The sequence below is a fragment of the Ambystoma mexicanum genome, chromosome 2p (assembly GCF_040938575.1).
Source record: "Ambystoma mexicanum isolate Mex_15411 chromosome 2p, UKY_AmexF1_1, whole genome shotgun sequence".
Lineage (NCBI taxonomy): Eukaryota > Metazoa > Chordata > Amphibia > Caudata > Ambystomatidae > Ambystoma > Ambystoma mexicanum.
In genome coordinates this window covers 231900473-231921291 of record NC_090923.1, presented here as the reverse complement: position 1 = coordinate 231921291, position 20819 = coordinate 231900473, and positions in this window count along the sequence as shown.

Genomic DNA, 20819 nt, shown 5'->3' with positions numbered 1-20819 from the left:
GGAAGAATGAATGTTACGAGGAAGGGTGACATGGTGGGAGTGGAGGACTGGTATGAGGATTAGTGACGTGGTTGTAGTGGGGTACTGTGATGAGGAAGAGTGAGATGGGAAACTGGGGGACTATGATGAGGATGAAGGATGTGGAGGTAACAGTAAGATTACTATTGGATACTGGGATAAGGAAGAAATATGTGGGGGTATATTGGTAAGATAACAATTCAGTACTGCGATGAGGAAGAGGGATGTAGGGCTTCAGGTAGAATTACTAATTATGTAGATATCTTCCCTACTGATGACAGGAGTGAATCGAGATCCTCACTGTTAAGTCACGTGAAAAGCTTGTCCAATCAAAACAAAGGTTATAGCAAACACACATTGGCTTTCCTCAGTCTTATATAGCACTCTTTAAACAATATAAGTTTCTTGAACACATTTAAAACCAACAAAACATTAATAGCCCCGTAATGAGCCCCTTCCACTCATTTGAAAATAATTTAGGAAGCAATCCCTGTAATTGTTTTAACATTAAAAACATTTCTCCCAAATTGCACTCCATTACCCATAATGAGATTTGAGATGGGATTGTTGTCTCTGTACTCACAAGTCTTATGGAAAATGTGTTCCTTGTTAAGGAAATGTCTCTTGGGGCTCACCATGCCTAACATCTTGGGGGTAGTTGCCCACTATATATGAACTTCCAAAACTTGGCAGACCCATGTCTTAGATGCATTGGCGGATGCCACGGTCTCCTTGGAATTACTGCTGCAAAATCCGGTACGAGCCAAGACAAAAATCTACCACTATGATTGGATTTGCAATCAAACTAGTTGTTGTGATGATAAAGATGTTAATACATATTTGTTTCGGTGCAAGAAATATTGGCTGATGGCCGATTATTTGGTTAAATTTCCATCACCATCTATACGTAAGCAATATTTGTGTTTTAGGCCCCATTTGTGGCCCACTAATGATGTGTTGGCTAGGCGAAGGCAAATCTCACAAGATCAAAATTATTGCTGCTCCTGCCAAGACATCTCACTAAAAGAAACATTGCAACATATCATAGTTGATTGTCCTATGTTGTCCCAACATTCTTCAAAAATCTAATCGTTATATTTTGCCCATTGGATTCAAATCAACTTTGGTAGCGTATTTTCACTAGCACAAAACTTGAAGTCATATAGTCCATTATCTAGATGCAGTTTTTTCACAACTACAAATTCGATCTCCGTAGCATAGTGAATGTATCAGACATGTTTGCTTGAAATCAATTACATAAATATGAGAAGTCCCGGGTAAAATTGACAGTTGCTGGAATGTTAGGTTTTGTCTCTTTTTTGTTTTTTCTGCAAAAGACACTAATGTATTGTGGCCTACGAATTATGTTTTACCTGACAGACTAGAATCACAGAGCAATAAAGTATGCCATTTTAACTGGTGTTAAGTTGGCTCTAAATGTATAATGTAAAATGTTGATGTGTATGCAATTATTCTATTTACTGGTTTGTTTGATGTATTTTTTTAATATTTGAAAAGTAAAAAGTAAAATAAAAAAATAAAAATACATTTAAAAATGATCACTTCCAAAATTAATTCAAAATACTCCTTTTCCATTAACTAGCAATCACAGTGATTGCCACATCTAAAGGAACACGCCAGTTAATGCTGGTATATCGAGGGGAGTCTGTGGCTGCTTCTTACTTGTTCGTTTTAAAAATACTGTGTAGCAAAATTATTGATTGTTTTTATTTGGCCTGAACTGTTGAAAATGTGAGATTTGAATCTTCTTTTAAAAACGATTTTAGTAGTTAGCATATCGTGAGCCTAACAGTAGTAGGATTGGATTTGTAACACTTTTATATTGGGAGTTAGCAAATGAGCAGTCCACCTCCGGGTCTTACGTCTTTTGCTTTGTTAAGCAAATACATTTCATTTTGCTCGTTGCCACATTCTTTGATAGAACTACAGTGCCCTTTAGTTCTGTAGTTCTTCTGTTCTCACTTCTTTGCATACCAGGCGCTTGAGCACTGGCGTGTGAGGAACAAGCCGGTTAGTGCCGGTTTGTGTCCTCTTTGGTCGCCGCGTTCGCTCAGCCTTTTGAAATCTGCCGGCTACAGGTATTTACATTGTGGTACTATGTCTTCTATTCATGAGACATTAGCTACATTGCGCTGCTCGGCCTCTTCTGCATATATCCATGGGAATTTATGTACCAGGGAAGGCTTGCCGATATAAAGCGAAAATATGGTATAACCCCTGTGGCAGTGCACCAGGACATGCCACCCACTACTGCAGTCTCTTCCGCTAGAGATGCTGGAACCCCAATAACTAATCAGGCTCCACACATTGGGTCCATAGCCGCAGCTCCAGTTGAACCACAACCGGCACACACCATAGTTGCCCTCCCTATACTTGGCCCCATAGAGCCGGCTATTGTTACTTAGGACCCTAAGAGTGCCAAAGAAGGAAGTATCTTCCCCCAAGCCTCAACTGAGCCTACTCTGTCCTGCGCAACATTCCCCCCACTGACCTCTCGACTAGACATTTCTATACCAAGGTTTAATCATCTGTATAGAACCTTACACGTCTCACTTTTAAATACACAGTCTCTCCTCAAATGTGGCACTGAGGTTTGTGACAATATCATTGAGACACAATGCAACCTCACGGCCATTACGTAATCATGGCTTAGTCCATCTCTCCCCCACCCCCATTTTGCTATTCGGAAAGGTGATCACATGAATCGCAGAGGTGGTGGAGTGGCAGCCATTATAAACAATCGTTTTTCTTCGCACAAGAGCTCTCACACCCCCTTAGATGGTTATGAAAGCCTCCTATTTAAAATCAAGCTAACCGAGAATAACAATTATTATTATATATCGCCGACCTTTAAATATGTTATCCTTTGAGGTACAACTCATTAATATGCTTACGTCTATCACTAAAGCTCACACTCCCGTGATCATCTTGGGTGACTTTAAATATGGCCTAATGACCCTAGCGACTAAAAAGCTGCTTCTCTCTTATTAGCATTGAGCTCTTTTGGATTCAATCAGGTGCTCTCTGCCCCTACACATAAGGCAGGATACCCCTTAGACTGGTTTTTGACACATTGGGCCTCATTACGAGTATGGAGGTAGCAATGCCCTTAATAGGGGCATGGCTGCCTACATACCGGATTCCAGTACTGGGGTCCTCCAATGAGGACTTACTGGGATAGTCCAACCATGGAGGACCCGGTAAGTCCTCATTGGAAAAACCCATCCCCATTCCCATTTGAGCCCCCATATGGCTCAATGGGAATAGGGAGGGAGCTAATAACGGGCCCGTTAAAAACGGGCCCGTTATTAGCTCCTTGGTCCCCTCGCGGGACCCAGAAAGGATGTCTGGTTTTACCAGACGTCTCTTCCAGGTCCTGCTAGGGGACCTCGTAATCAGGCATTCCATAATGAACGGGCCGGTCCCGTACCGGCACCGTTCATTACGGGACCACCAGGTTCGTAACGAGGCACATTGTGTCTCCATGACTGAAACTAACAATGGTCACTGTCCCTGGTCTGACCACATGATGGTGAACTTCTCCATCTTATTACCAGTTAGTCCTTCTCACTCCAACTCCACTCCCAAACAATATGCCATGGTTAGCAATGTAAAAAGATAACGCCACAATCTCTATCATGTCAGTTGTTAACCAAACCCAGACCAGTGGATACCTTTAACAAATCCAATGATTTGACCTGCCACCTTACCGATACGATTAACGTAATCATCAACAACTTTGCTCTTAAAAAACGTTGACTGGTGAAATCCAAAACCAGTAAAAGTACCTGGTTCAACGATTCTATTGTTGACCTTCAACGTTTAAAGAGAAAAGCGGAAAGAGAGTGGCGAAAGAACTCCTCTCCTCTCTCTCACTCCCTATATAAACAATCGTTCTTAATTTGAAGAATAGGATAATTGATGGCAAATCCCAAAGTATTAATAACAGGATCTCTTCCGCGAAATCGAATTCACATGAATTATTTGTAATCCTCAAGGAATTCAAAGGAAATGTCCCAGAAATGGACTCATTATGGTGTCAAACAATACATGATGAATTTAAGCAGAAAATCCCAGACACTTACAATCCAAAGCAGCACAATGAGACCATTATCAGCACCCAGACCAATTCTGGCTGACACCGTTTAGACCATGTCCCTAACAAGGAACCTGAGCAAATTACTTTTCAATTTAAACAACGTTCCAAGGAACATATCCACAAAATAGTGGCCAGTATGAAACCAACATCCTTTTTAGGGTCTGGTTGTCCATCCAGTGTGATTAAAGAATGCATGAATATGTTAGTGGCTTAGGTAACATGTCTTGTTAACTTATGTTTTGTCGAAGCAAATGTACCTTGATCTTGAAAGAGGCATGTATTACCCCCTCCTGAAAAAGAGTGAATTGGATCCCAATATAGCTAAATATTATCGTCCAATTACCAATGTGCCATTTCTGTCGGAGATCTTGGACCGTGTTGCATACGGCCAACTGCAAGGTTTTCTCAAAAGTTACAATCTATTGAACCCCCAACAGTCTGATTTCTTTATTTTTTATTTATTTATTTAAATGTATATAGCGCGCAAGCAGCCCAGGGGCATTGAGGCGCTGTTACTTGCAATAACTTAGTTACATGGTACATATGATAGTCATTGTTGACACATTATGAGTAGTACAGGAAATCATAATGTTGTTACAAATATTGCATTAGGGCGTAAATTACAAACCTAAATGATAAGTATTTGTGCTGATGTGTCGGTCCTTATGTGAAGAGGGTAGTTTTCAGTGTTTTGCGGAAGGTGGTGAGGGAGTCCTCGCCACGGATGGTGGGAGGTAGGGAATTCCAGAGGGTGGGCGCGAGGTAGGGGAAGCTGGACCCACCCGCTTTTACTCTTTTTACTAGTGGCACAGAGAGCATGTTGGTGTACGGGGATCTGGTTGGCCTGGTGGTGGAGACAGGGTGGATCCTTTGAGAAAGGTAGGCAGGAGCAGTGAAGTGAATGCACTTGTGGGTCAGTGTCAGGGCTTTGAATACAATCCTTTCCTTTATTGGGAGCCAGTGGGCTAGTTTTCTGGCTTCAGAGATGTGTTCTCTTTTAGCAATGCCTTGGGCTGCCCGGAGAGCATTGTTCTGTATTACTTGTAGTCTCACTAAGTTTTTGTTGGAGGTTCCTAGAAAGAGTACATTGCAGTAGTCTAGCCTGGAGCCGGTGATGGCTCTGGCTATGTTGGTGCAGTTCTCTTTGGATAGAAAGGGCCTGATTGCGTTGATAAGTTTAGCATGATATGCAGCTGCGGATGCTATTGCGTTGACTTGTCTATCCATGGATAGGCTGGAGTCCAGGTAAACTCCCAGATTTTTGACAGAATCGGAGACCGGGATTTTAATGGAGTCAATGGTGAAGTGGCTAAATTGGACATCTAGGTTTTTTAGCGTGTCGGGGGAACCTACCAGGAGGATTTCCGTCTTGTCAGAGTTGAGGCATAGTCCGTTGTCAGCCATCCAGGCTTGGATGGTGTTGTAGAGGTTGTTGAGGGTCAGGGAGTCGGTGTCATAGTTACCTGTGAGAGTGAGGAGGATCTGGGTGTCGTCGGCGTAGTTGGTGTATGAGATGCCCATAGCGTCGAGGATGAGGAAGAGGGGTCGTGTGAAGATGTTGTATAGGGTGGGGGAGAGACAGGAGCCTTGGGGTACACCACAAAGTATAGTAGTTGGGGATGCGGCGGCTAGGTCAGAGAATACTTGCATGGTTCTGTCTTGTAAGAAGGAGGTGATCCAAGCTGTGGCCTCTGGGGAGAATTTGGCGGTGGAGGAAAGGTGGTGGCATAGGACGCCATGATCCACGAGGTCGAATGCCGCGGATAGGTCAAGGAGTAGGAGAAGTGCTGGTTTACCCATGTCTCTAGCATCGTCCATTTGGTTCTTCAAGTCAAGTAGGCCGGTTTCGGTCCCGTGTCTAGGGCGGAAGCCAGATTGGCGGAGTCCAAGGAGTTTGTTCTCTTCAATGAAATGCTGGACCTGCAAGTAGGCTGCTTTGTCCAATATTTTGAGGAGGAATGGGACAGTGGTGATAGGTCTGTAGTTGTTGGGGGAGGTGGGATCGAGAGTTGGTTTTTTCAAGAGAGGTCGGACCCAAGCTTCCTTGAGGGAGGCGGGGACCTTCCCTGTGGTAAAGGAGGCATTAACGAAGGCTGTTAGGAAGGGCGCTAGCGCTTCCGTGCAGTCTTTGATAATGGAGGCTGGGCATGCATCACCTTTGCAGTTAGAGGGCTTGATGTTCCTCATAATGTTGATGATGTCTTTTTCTTGGATGGGTTTGAAGGAGAAGGGTAGGGGGGATCCGTGGCGTGTGAAAGGATAGGGATATGGCTACTGGGTAGGGCTTGTTTAGTGGCTAGTATTTTGCTTTTGAGGAGGCTTAATTTGGTTTGCATGGCCGTTTGTATTTTGTCACACCAGTCTTTGTCTTTGGTGAGATTCTGGGGGGCGGGAGTGGGTGTCTCTAGCTCTCTGAAAATGGCGAAGATTTCTTTGGTGCTAGATTGGGCTTCCGAGATTCTGGATTCAAAGTATTTGGCCTTTGCTTGGGTGATTGCCTTTTTGTATTTGGTGGATAGGGCTTTAAAGAACATCTTGTCTTTTTCAGAGTGGGACGTTTGCCACTGTGTGAGTGCAGCTTTTTTCTCGTTGCGGAGTGTGAGGAGCTCAGGTGTGAACCAAGAGTTGGAATGGGTAGTGGGTTTGGATTTGCGTGGTTTAAGAGGGGCAATGGAGTTGATAGCTGCTTTAATGGCAGTATCATAGGTTGTTGCGAGTGTTTCTGGGTCTGATGAAAAAGGTGGTCTGAAGGTGGTCATATCCAAACACGGGATGGAGACCAATCTTTTGGACCTGAAATCGAACATCGCCATTACGGTAGATTGCAGCAGTCCACCACTATTGATGGTGCTTGATTCATCTGCCACATTCGACTTGGTGGATCAAGCATGGCTTGTCACCAGATTGGTAGAACAGGTTCACTGCACCTCCTTTTTAGGGGCTAGAAATACAAGAGTGGCCGAAAACAATGCTATTTCCGATCCCGCGCTAGTTACATGTGGAGTGCCCCAGGGGTCATGTATTTCGACCACATTATTCAACATTTATATCAAGCAACTACTTGCACTCCTTGTTAACCTGGGTGTCCGGTATACCAATTATGCTGATGATACTCAGGTCGTAATCAAGCTATCCAGCTGTTATACTAGAGACACTTTAATTGTCAGCTCTTTATATCATGCATACAAGAGTGAATGGTGACTAATTCCTTAGCGCTAAATGCTGATAAGACGGAATTGATAATTATAGCATCCGGCAACAATATAAAAAAAACTCGGCTCCGACTGTGGAAGTTTCACCATTGCCGGCAATATAATCAAAGTTTCTAAGTCCGTTAAGACTTTAGGTATCACTTTTGATGCTGAACTATCCATGAAGCTAATGTGGCACAAGTTTGAGCAGCCTGTGGATATGCCACTAAACTGCTTAACTACATTTGTCCATACATTTCTTTTAAAAAACAGGGCACTTTGGCCACAGCTCTGATTAACTCCCGCCTTGATTATGGTAATAGTCTCTTGGCATAAACCTCCAAATCTAATCTTAATGTGCTCCAAGTTGTTCAGAATCGTGTCGTGAGAGCCGTGTTTGGTCTTTTAAAAAAAGGTCAGACGAGAACTACATTGGCTCCTGCTTAAACATTGGGTCACGCACAAGATCCTATCATTGACCTAAAAAGGCTGCATCAAGGACTCCCCGCCATATTTATGCGATCAGCTGACTCCCCTTATGTCAAGTCGCGCCCTGCAACTCATTTGATTCTACAAAATTCACACAGCCAAGATTCAAGCTAACAAGATTTGTTGGTACAACATTTAATGTCGAAGCAGCAGTAGCCTGCCACAAGTTACCCCTCCATTTCAGGCAGGCAAATTCACTCTCCACCTTTAAAAGCAGTGTTAAGACGCTCCTCTTTAATCTAGATCCAGATTAATTCATAGGTTGGCCCTTTCTTCCATGCCTATCCTGCTTTTTATGTATTATGTTTTGTATGTTACTATGTGCACTTCAAGGCCCATGGATGATGTAGTGCGTTACAAAAATTATAAATACAAATATAAATAAATAGTGTCACCGTATAATATACACAACAAACAATATATACAGATATCATACGTTGTTTTACATGGGGTGACTGCTGCAGTCAGCCACCATTTTCAGTATATTTTGGTGCTTTCACTTGGTGGTGGAGGTGTTAAGTCTTCCTCATGGTTTTAATCTGGTCTTCTGAGTGGTCCCTTCTACCACAGGGGTCACGCAAACTCACTGCACATGTTTGGCAAAAACACCAAGTCATTAGCGGCCCCCATGCCCTTTCTTAAATTCTGGGTGGCCCCATACCCTGGTGGATACCTGCGATCTGTGCCATGCCCTGTGGCCCATTTTAATCTTCTTGGGTTTCGCCATGCCCTAGGGGACCACCCGCACTGTCGGCTGCACCCCTAAGCCCTTTTGAAACTTCTTGAGGGGCCTCATAAACTGAGGGGCCGCTGACAATTTACAGACACAGCCCACAACCATTTCCTCCTCAGGCGGTGCCACCATTGCTATGAAGATGCAACCATCATTAACTGCCATGCCTCCTGCAGACTCAAGACTTTACAGTCCCACCCCCTCTCTTCTTGATTGGCATGACAACTGTCCAGCATGGCAGCCCAAGACGTCCTCCATTGCCTCTTCACCCGGGCTGCCCGACGCGGCAGCCCGGGGGTTCTTCCATTGCCTCTTCACCTGGCATACACAACAGGCCACATAGCCCAGGTTACCCAAATGTGGTAGCACCTTCTTTTATCCCCCTCCCGGCTGCCCCATGCATGCAGCTCAGTGGGTAGAGGGGGTTTGATGATTGGGCCTGTGTGAAAAACCTGAAGGTGTCTCACCCGCTTGTCACTGTGGATCTCTCTCTCAGGTGGCCAGGACACAGCCATTGCCTTTGGATCCAGACCATGGCGGTGGACCAGCGTGGGAGGATCACCTGGGTGAGGGGTCCTCGGGGAGTGGGAGTGGGACACTGGATGTTGAGATGCAGTACCCCTGTTCCCTATAACACCTTTATCCCATCCTATCCAATGGGATATTTAGAAACTCAACCTCCACCCCTTTTTCCGAATGAACACTTTCTCATGGATAGCCCGCTGTGGGAGAAAACAGACTCACACCCAAGCCATGTACATGACCTGTCCCAGTACTATGGTCAGGCGAGGTCAGGCAATCACTGACAATCACTCACACCTGACTTCCATTACACTTCCCCACACGGAGCACGAGAGCACACTCTTGAGCGAAGTTAAACACACAAAGGTACAACAGTTTCAAGTTGGCAGTTGAACGAGGGGAGAAAACGGTCAGGCACTAGAGGTGCGTGAGAGGGGAACACCCTTGACCTCATTGACAGGAAGCTGTTACTTTCAAGAATCCTTCAAGGCAGAAAACGTAAGACCGGGAATCAAGGCTAAAGAATACTGCATTGTGTGTTGGAGATATTGAGGGCACTCCCGCGTGACTGACAAAGGCAAGGAGGAGCAGCAGATGCTGTGGTATCGTCCTTGGCTGTGAGAACAAAGACGCGACAGACAACAATGCCGCAAATGAGTTGGGGAGACTGGTCTGTGTTAAAGTCAAGGTTGCAAGTAGCATTGCTAAATGTATGTGATTAAAGACGCTGGTGAAGATAAAATTGCTGGTGAATATTTGAACATTAAAAGAAAAGATACGATACCATTGACCGAGTAATATGGCACTGTGAATGCGCTCAATCAGAGGTCTCTGTACGGTATCTTGACAAAAGGAAACGAAAGCAGAAGATCGATGCATAGTGTAAATTATGTGAAGTGAATCGAAGTGGTCCTGCGATGGTTTAAGCAAAACCCATTGCACATTCGACAGTCTACGATTCTGGATCAAAGGGGGATCTGAACCTGGACAAGGGGGATCCATAGTCCGAGCCCGAACGAGGGAGACAAAGTTGCAAGTCTTGTTCAAAAGGGGATCTGAGCCCGAACGAGGGGGATCCATGGTCCGAGCCCCAACAAGGGAGACCAGGGAGACCAAGTTGTGAACATTGTAGAAAAGGCGCCTGAACCCGAACGAGGGAGATCAGTGATCTGAGCCCAAGGATGAAGAGCAGTCTTGAACTTGTGAAAGTGAAACCTTGACAAAGGAGAGTAACTTTTGTGTTTTATTTGCTGCATCATGCCCTCTGCATTACGAGACTGTCATTTCGAGAGAGACTTTGGCAGAAGGCCCTGATGCCTATATGTTGAACTGTTACCTCCTGACCAAGAAGCTAGAGGTTGTGCTAAGCCCGATCGTGCTGCCTTGCTCCATGCTGAAAACATGGGGAAGAGAAGCTAACTGCTCAACTATCCTGACGTATTTCTTAAACACTTTTCTTTTGCATACATTGTTATCCCACACAATTTTGTATTTAGAAGAAAGGATTGGCAATAGATTTATTAGTACGGGCCTTTTTATTTTGACAGAATCCACTAGGACTGCATTATTATTATTTGATGGTCGTAGCTTGCTCCCATCCTTAGATTTAGGTTTAGATAGGTGTTTTTCCAACCCATTGACCCCATAAACACCCTTGGACTGTGATCACTTGTGTCTGTCTTCACTGCTTGATACCATGCCTTCCTTACACCTGTCTGATCTGCCCCCCGGGAGGGCCGAAAGCACCCACAGCCTCCTGGGTCCCTGAGTTGCTCTGGGCATGCAGCCCAGGCCGCAGGAATTACTGGTCACACCACACACACATCTTGGCCAAAAATGGTCTCTCGGCCCTGGGTAGACGCTCGAGCACATGGCCCCCAGCAAGCAGTTTTTCCTGTTTCATCCTCTCTCTCCTTCTCTCAAACTACTGCTGTGAAATATATGTCACATAAGGGTCCACCTGAGCACATTTCAGGACACCATGAAACCATTCTCACTCACTATTCACTTGTAACTTAATAAAGTGCATTGAACTGCCTAAAGCACTAACTACTGGTTCATCATTGTCACCCTGCTTCCTCACTAACACCACTTGCTTGGCCCACAGTTGTAAAACCCCACACTTTTAAACAAGCTTTTCCCGGTCTCCCTGATCTACATAAATTCCCTTCCTCTCTGTGCATTCATTTTCCACCCTTCTTCCCATCCCAATTTCTCTTTTTCAACTCCACAGACGCATGTCCTGTTACCTAAGAGAAGCCTCGGCCCTGGTAGGCCATTATGGTGGTAACAGACAGTGTATACGTGACTATAAGAATACATGTAAGAGTAATCTAGAATCCTAATGGATCTAGGAAAAACATGTCAGCTGGAAAATTCCACAAGATTTGCTGCAGAGCCTGTGCAGCCGTCCTCCTGGCACCTCTCCCAGGCCCACGGCTGAGTTTCAGGGCCTCCTCTCGATGGAGTTGGCTTAGGCTATGCTGTCCAAGTTCATCGGCACTGGCTCAGAACATTTTGTTCCGGCCGAGGAGTTGCCTGCCTGCTGGGAAGCAGGGGCTGCGTTCCATGCCCACAGAGAGCCTGATTACCCTCCTAAGCTTGGCAAAGGAGCAGCGCCATCACCAGCTGCACAAAGAACAAGAGCCGCTCTACATCAACCTCACGTGGCCTTAAGTGAGCCAGACACCTGCGTCCATCAGAATCCAACATTGTGGAGCCTGGGAAGCGATGCTATTTAGAGCTAGTGTCCTATGGGATCTAAGCACAGGCAGAACTGCCCAAATATTGCAAGTAGAGAAAATGAGTTTGCTCGATCATTAAGAGTATGGCAGTATTTTACAACAGACAGGACCTCATTTTGTTCAAATGCAGAATTTGGTGGCAGGGAACCGTTGCATGTTGACATACTGGTAGGCAGCTTTTCACCATTTGCCGCCTTGTTACCCTGCACTTTTGCACTCCAATGTGCACAGAGAATAAACACTGTCGGGCATACTTGCAGCATTTACTTTTAATTTTGAGCACAGATTGTCATGCTTGCACGTCAAGCGGCACTCACAATTACAATTAAACCGTGCCCGGCATGCTCACATTTCCATTGTGAATACTGCCTACCATGCATGCATGGTCAGCAGTGTTTACAATTACAAATAAACGCTGTCTGAAATGCGAGTATATCAGACAGCATTTATTTGTAATAGTACATGCTGCCTGCCATGCGAGCATGGCGCATAAACCAGGCAGATTGCATAGTGATCTCCAGCATTTGCACCGCCATAAAAATCCATGCTGGCACAATTGCTGGAGCATTTGTATGGCGGAGAGGAGAGAAGATGGCGGAAAAGCAAGTTTCCACTATCACCTAGACAGGGAAAGTCCTGTCCATAGTTCACCTTTTTCTTTTCCTTTCACATTCCATCCAGCCCAATAGTGGGCTGGATGGTACAGTCCAGGCAAGTGCACAAAACACTCCTACATAGTTAATAAAATACTGTTTATTTGTTTCTCTCAGCAGACAAGTATGTGGCCCTCGCTAGCCAGGTCCAATGTAGTCCACAGGCTACATAGGTTATTTCGAAAATACTGCGTGTGTCATACTGAGGAACTCACTTCAATACTCACTTCAATAGCCCTGCCACTACATTTGGTAATGATACATCTTGCTGAAAATCCAACCAAGAGGGGTTGGCAGTTGTGCAATGGTCTAATACTGGAAGTAGCTTCCTAGATGGCATATAACTGTTCTGAGTGTGTACTTTGCGAATACCCAGTTCCACCATTTTCCCTATGGGTTCTGAGCTCAGCACCGACCCGAGCATTTATAACTGATTATAAATAATAAAATAAGATGCACTTGTTTTTAAGTAAACAAGGTCTCCCAAGTTAAATAAATGCATGTGCATTATTGGTGCTAAACCTACTTGTCCACTCTAATTGCCCCAGAAGTACTCCAGGCTCTGCATCATTACTTTGATCTTCACTGGCGACCCTGCAGCCCATCGGAACATGGGCTTCCAGAGTATGGTTCACTTACATTTCCTTCCAAGCATCAATAGCCTGATGTTCCGGAGTTGCATATGCCTGTTGGAGGACCAAAGAAGCCCAACAAAAGGAGAGCTGCAGAGAAGCAGTTCACTAGAAGTCACAAGGCACAATCAACTGGTCAGTACTAGCAACTGGACTAGCCCCTCAAGGGTGAGAACTCAAGTAGACCACATCAGAGACCCTCATGCTAAGAAGGTCACCTGCCACACCCACAAGCTTCTATGTGTATCAGGTAAGCGTTCAGCAATGGAGGACCACCTACTCAATCACTGTACTCAAGCATTGAACCAAAGAACAGCCAAGGGGTCCTGGCGGGAGACCGATCCCAGTGAATCTGGTCTCTCATGCTCTCCCTGGCTGTAACTGCTTCCTCACAAAGTATTGCCCCATTTCCTCTGATCTGTGCTGACATCAAATATTGGTGCCCAGCTCCCTTAAATTCTCCGGGCTCAGACACAACAGCTGTATCCTCAGTGTCACTGAACTGGGAGACCCGCCGGTGCTGCTGGACATCACTAGACACCCTACTTAATTCCCACAGGCTATTTCCCACAAGACTTGATGTGCCGCTCTGGCAACACTGAGAAAGCACACTAGAACCAGCCTCACTGAACTAGGAGACTCACCGGTGTCAATGGACTTTGCTAGACACTGTACATCATACCTCCAGTCTATTTCCTACCAGAACTGATGTGCTCTGTTGGCAACATGGATAAGGTACACCAAAACCAGCCTCACTGAACTGTAAGACGTGCCGGTACTACAGGATATCGCTAGACACTCTACATCATTCATTCATGCTATTACCTACCAGACCTGATGTACCCTACTGGCAACATGGCTAAAGTACACCAGAAAAGTAAACCACAACATCAACTTCACTGCTCGCATCACAGAGTAATTATACCCACACTTACACCCCCTAACTCATGTCAAGACCAGTGTAAAGAAATACCTCACCAGTATGTTTGGAGTTCGCAATTCATATAGAGTAGTTAGTTTGACATAGTCTCTGCCCAGATTCACCTGAAGTAATCTGCAATTCAAAAGTCTTCAATTCAGCATACTGCAGTCAACCTCTTGTCATCTGACCTATCCTACACAGGGCGAATATTTATCCTATGCTGCCGTTTTTAATCCACTTACCGAGCCTTCAACAAGGGGAACGAGGCACCGAGCTTGCTTATGAAGGCGATGGGGACAAACCCATTTGACCGGAATGAGCATCCTTATGGTCAATCAGTCTGTCACAGTGGTGGCCATCTTGTAGTGATCAAAAAGCCATATTAATGCTAGTAGACCAGTCTCATGTTCACCTGTCATTACCCCATTAGTCTGAGAATCACATTTTTATTTACTCATTTTGACAATTATGTCACCAAGTGTTTTAAACATTCCATATTACCAACCCATTCTCCATAGCCCCACCATGCCTCTGCAGTCTTTTTGACCTCTTCTTGTATAAATGTGAGTGGGGACTGGGTCTGGGAGTGGAAAACCACTCCTGCACCCTGCCCACAGCTTACTACTTCACCTACTGCAGCTTGTCGCAGGGCACTAGTCCCTGTATAACAGTGCCCTTGTGGCAGCGGCGGCCATTTTGGTGTATGTTCTAGATCTTCATTGATGATGTGTGGGAGGATAGCTCAGGGCAAAGCGTTTGTCTTTGAAGCAAGACGACACATAGCACCATAGGTTTGAATCGTTGTCTCACACGTATAAACTGGTCTCCGGTATTAAGCATGTTATAAAAGAACAATTATAAAAATATTATTATAGTTCATAAAAGCTGGGCTACCACAGTTCAGTCAACATCCAGATACATAATTAACCCAGAGTGCTCATCTGATCATTACTCATTGTTCTTATCAATTTCATTTTGCCAGATAAAATGTTCTGCGCACAATCTGAAGGGCATATAGGCCAGTACATGCATGTTGTGATATCATGGTACAGTCTCAATCCAAACATCACACACTTTATGTTAGTCCCTACAGATGGACTAACCCTCCACTCACAATCTACAGATGTCATCACAAATCCAATATGGTTAATGATATAACTTAACATCACCAACTTAACATCACTCTATACCTTCACTCCAATTTAATATCATCAAACACAGACACATTGAGACCTACATGTCAAGGGTTTGTGCCTCCTCAGTTAATATAGGTCCGGTTTTAAGAATTCGGAGTTAGATTTGCTATGTACTTTCTTACGTGCTTTGCTTTATTTGAAAAGAAAATGGGCCTCATTACATGGAAGGCGGTAAGGGTTAACGGTCACCGGTAATGCTACCGGTGACCGTTAACCGTTACCGCCTTACTACGAGGTCCCTTTGCGGGACCCGACCTTAACGGCTGGTGTAGACCAGCCGTTACAGTAGGGACCCGCAAAGGGACCTTGGTGCTAATTACGGTACTGCAATTTGCAGTACCATAATTAGCGCCTTCCCCATTCCCATTATGCCCTATGGGGCAAAAATGCGAATGGGGAAGGGCCATGGTGGCATGGGGAATTACCGCACCGCCAACCTCTGAATGGGGTGGTAATTCCCCATTCTGCCATGGCGGAATCGGTAAATTACCGGCATGAACCATGGTGATAACAGCACGATGCTTTAGCACCTACCATGTAATGAGGCCCAATGTATATATGTATATGTTGAATACATAAATGTCAGCTGTTAGATTGAACATCACGTTAAAAAGTCTTGTCATGAATGTGTTTTGTTTGACTTTAAAAAATAGTCATGAACAGAATCATTGTCAAATGATCAAGTCTGAAAGGCATCAATTCCACTAAATTTGCTGAAGGGGCTCACCCCTCCCTACAGGAGTGCAATTGGGAGAGTCGTTTTCCTTATTGAGTCATTTTGTTACGATTCTGTCTTTGTTATCCCATTGATCAATGGAAGACACCCAACTGCACCTGAATATATTTCAAATGTACATAATACCTAGTATCTAAAGGACTATTAGGTGTGCACCAGAACCAGCCACAGTGAACTACGCATCCCTCTAGTGCTGCTGGACATTGTCAGATGCTCTGCATCATTCCGTCAAGCTATTTCTTACCAGATCTGATGTGCCCTGTTGGCAACATGGATAAGTACACCAAAACCAGTCTCACTGAACTGTAAGACCTGCTGGTGCTACTGGATATCGCACTCTACATTATTCCTGCAGGCAATTTCCTACCAGACCTAATGTGCCCTGTTGGCAACATGGCTTAAGTGCACCAGAAGTAGCCTCACTGAACTAGGCGATCCCGCTCATGCTGCTGGACATCGGGGGCATCGGTAGAATGTACTGCATCATTCCTCCGAGCTATTTCCTACCAGACTTGATGTGCCCTGTTGGCAAGATGGATAAAGTTCACCAGAAACAGCCATCACTGATTCCACAACAAAGAACCAATGAGGGGCACCAGAAAACCACATCTGAACCTTGTTTGTTAGCTTATGCACAGCAGCATGGAAAGCATGGACACGATGCTCCAAGAATCATGCAAGGGAGATTTCTTGCACAGCCCGGGGTCCTGTGTTGTTTATTAGTTCAACCAAACAGAATCCAGCTGTATACATACATGATTCAGCACGATTTATCAAAGTCCTCCATAAATTTGACCACATGATGTCCACCCTCATCCAACTGCACTGTATTCCGCTGCAAGAACGTATCATCTGCAAACCCTGCTTCATCACCTACAAGGCTGTTGCCCTGACGACTCCTAGTTACCCCACTGAGAAACTCTCTGAAGGCCTGCAATCCACCTGACCTAGGGACTTGTGCAGACTTTATATATGTATTTTTTTTTATAGAAATCACATGAAAGAAATGTATTTTTGGCACAAAAAAACGCATACAAAATGTAACATTGATAAGAAAACGAAGGGCATGTGTCCTTGACAATGGGGCGAGAGAATGTGACTAGGAGACCATATATTACAGGGGAAGGTGGAAACATAAACCATATGTGAGTCTATGACAGAATAGCATAGGAGCAGGATGGTGTAGGAAGTACTAAATTAAAGAGGGGTGACGGAAAAATCCTGTAAGGTTGTCCGTAAGGGTAGGGAGAGAGGGAAGCAGGGTGATGGAGTAACGTAGAGTGCTAGGAAACAGGCTCTTCAGAAACGAGGAGGGCTTTGAGGCTGGATTTAAATAGTGGTAAAGTTGGAGTAGTACGGAGAGGGAGCGGAAGGAGATGCCGGAAACGAGAGGGAACACAGGGGTCTTGCGTAGTGGCAATGAGGTGAGCCTAGATTGATCATAATGAGCTAGAGGAAGAGAGATATGGGGATAGTATGGAGGGCTAAGTGTATGGATATATGATGAGAAGGACTTTATGCTTAGCTCTTTATTTCATAAATAGCCAGACAATCTGGTGGCAGGCAGAGGAGGAAGTGGTTAAACGAGAAAGGCTAAAAAAAAGTGGGCAAACCGTGAAGTTGAGGACTTTGTTCAGAGGTGAAAAAGCATAGTTGGGAGGCCAATAGAGAAGACTGGAAGAGTAGTAAGATCTAGAAAGGACTAAGAAGGAGATTATCTCTTCAGCAGTATTGAAAGAAAGAAGATGACAGATTTTTCTGATATTGAGGAGGAGGTTAAGACTGGCTGCAGTTGTGAAAGGGGTCGAAGATAGTACATATTTTACGAGCAGAAGCAGAGTAAGGAAGGTAGTCAGGAAAGGGGAAAGGAAGAAATAGTTTCCTTGGCTGGAAGTAGAGAACTTCAGTCTTAGTAGAGTTGAGAAGGAGCGAGCGAGACTGCGTCCAATATTTGATGGCGGAGAGACAGTGTGACATTTTTTACAACAGCTCATCAGATAGGGAGGAAAGGGAGAAGAAGATATGAGTGTCATCAGCAAAGAGTTGATAGGAGAAGCCATTAGAGGAGATCAGGGTGCCTAGAGGTAACGTATAGGAAGGGATGAGAATTGGACCAAGGACAAACCCATGGCAAACTCCAACAGTGTGGGGGTGAGTGGGGAAGTAAGGCTTTTCCAGGACACCTGAAAGTGTCTAGGAGCAAGGTATGAAGCACACCAAACAAGGGCCTTATCTCTGATGCCAAGGAGAAATAATGAAGCTATGTGTTTCACATTGTGCGGGGATAGTAGGGGCAGAGGAAGGGTTAGCCATGAGGAGTAAGGCAAGAATCTCATCAGGGTTGGTGGGGCAAAGGAAGACATAGTAGTGGGAGAGGAGGGTAGGAGTGGTGGAGAAAAGTGAGCGGGAGGAGGGGGTGCATAGCAGGTAGGTAGCAAGGGTACTATGAATGGCAGAAATGTTAGAAGTAAAGTAGAGAGCAAGATCATTTGCAGAAAGAGTAGAGGAGATGGAGGAGTGTTTAGGAGGTGAGAGAACTGAGATTTTTGGAGGTGTATTCATTGAGTGGATTGAAATGAAATGAGAGAGATGTAAAAGTCATGTATGGCAGAGTCAACAGCAAAGGAGAGTTGGAGATCTGAGGAGTGTCTTGGCCGTTGCCAAGTGAACAGTTTTTCTGCATTTTTATTTTCAGGGTGCAGATGAGAGGTGAAATCCAGGGTGTTGGAGGGGAGGATTTAGCATTAAATGTTGAAAGAGCATAGCAAGAGGAGAAGGGAGCAAAGAGAGCAGTTTTAAAGTTAGTGAAGCCTTCCTCACTGGATAGAAAGATGAGTTCAGCATAGGCGGAGAGAGAGAGAGAGTGGTGTATGTCAGAGAATTAGGGAGTTTAGCTGAGGGAAACTTGTGCTTAATAACAGTAATATTAGATGGAGAGAGTGAGGATGAGGCAGAAGTGGAGATTGAAGCAAAGATAATAAAGTGATCAGAGGGAGAAGGAACAGTGTAGATATTACAGGTGGAGAGTTGAAAGATATGAGACTAGGTTGGGGTAGTTGCCATATGAATCGGTGGGCAGAGAGTGGAAAAAGAGAGTGAGTGGTTAAGGAGAATAAAGTCAGTGGATGGAGAAGCAGCGAGAGAGGGGAGGTTAAAGTCACCAATGATAATGAGGTGGTGATCGGGAGTTAGAGAGTCAATTAGTTGGGAGAGGTGGTCAAAGAATTGACCTACCGGACCAGATGGCCAATTGTGAGAGGTAATATGTATGCCGTACAGGGCAGTGATTGTGGAGATAGTGTATTCGAAAGAGGGAGAATTAGCAGGAGATGAGGGAGTAGGAGAGGTAGGAAGTTTTGAAGATGAAAATAGTCCTACACCACCACCCCAGCCAGTGAGGTGGGGAGAGTGGGTGAAGGTGTAGGCAGGGTCATGATGGGAAGCCAGGGTTGCAGAATCAAGAGAGAGACCCAGGTTTCCAAGAGGGAACTGAGGTCAGGAGAAGGAGAATGAGAAAGGAAGACGCCAGAGGTAAAGGAGTTTTTATTACAGACAGACGGCACAAAGAAATAGAAAGAGCGAGAGATGTAGAAGAATAGCGTTGTTGAGTTTGGGAAAGGCGTTGGGCATATATGAAAGAAGAGGAAGTGTAATGAAAGCTGGGGTTCGAGTAAGTTTAGCGAATGAAGAGTAGTGGTGCAAGAAGAGGAGTGGCGTAGAGGATAATATATGATAAGGATGGGAAGAGAATTGAGATGGTTCTCAGCGGAAGAGAGTGCATAGAGAAATACAAGGTAAAGAGATAGCATGAGAAGAACAGGATGAGAGATGGGCTGAGAAGAAGCAATAGTGGGCATTTTCAGACAAGTAGCAGAACAGCAAATGCTCATAGGCAAGAGGCTGAGGGATGAAGGCTGCAAGATTGCCTTTTACTACAACACACTTAACTGAAGATGCTCTTCACTATGTGACAGTCTTAAAATGACCGCCGCTTTTGGCTCCAGGATCCTGATCCCGTGTTCTAAGAACAGGGCCCCCAATTGGTGGTTAGAAAGGGGGCAGATTCGTGGGAAACTGGGAACAGTGCTAGCTGGGAGCATGAGTTTTTGTTGGGCTCCCCAGTGGGCAAAGTCACCTTAAGATGTCCGCTGCTTTCAGCTCTGCGATCCCAGTCAGAAAGACCTTTCAACTATGGTGTTTATGCCATCAGATGCCACCTGAGTGGCCCCTAAATCATTCTTGGATGCTTCTTGTAGATCCCCTGACCTCTCCAGGCACCTCAGCCAGATGGAATGAGTGCCTCTGGTGGTGTTGTAATGAGCGTTCTGTTGCTCTTAGCCCAGTTGAAGCCCCTTTTGGTGGTGGAAAGACCTTTCAAAGATAGCAGTTTTAGGGTCAGAGGTCACCTGAGCAGTCCCTAGATTGACCATCAATGCTTCTTGCAGGTCCCCTGCCCTCTGCATGCAGCCTTAGGCAGATGGAATGTGTGCCTCTGGTGGTGGTGTAATTAGCTCTGTGGTGCTCTCAGCCCAGTTGAAGTTCCTTGACATGGACTCCGCCCGTGCAGAAAGGAAAGAACAAGAAGACAGTGCTTCACTGTCTGCATTCCCAGGCTCTGGAACCTCCTCCCCATCAACACCAGACACACACTCATTTCTCCATTTAAGGAAGGAGCTCAAAACCCACCTCTTCAATGAATGGCTCCTCCCTAACATCTAGGTCCACACACCTTCCACTCCCCACCTAAGCCGAGAATGGGTGATCTACTTCCCCTGTTTCCCACTACATGCTTGTAGATCCCTTGCCAAAAAATTGTTCACCCTTCCTCTCTGCTGCTGTTAGCTCTGCAGTTCCTTATATCTC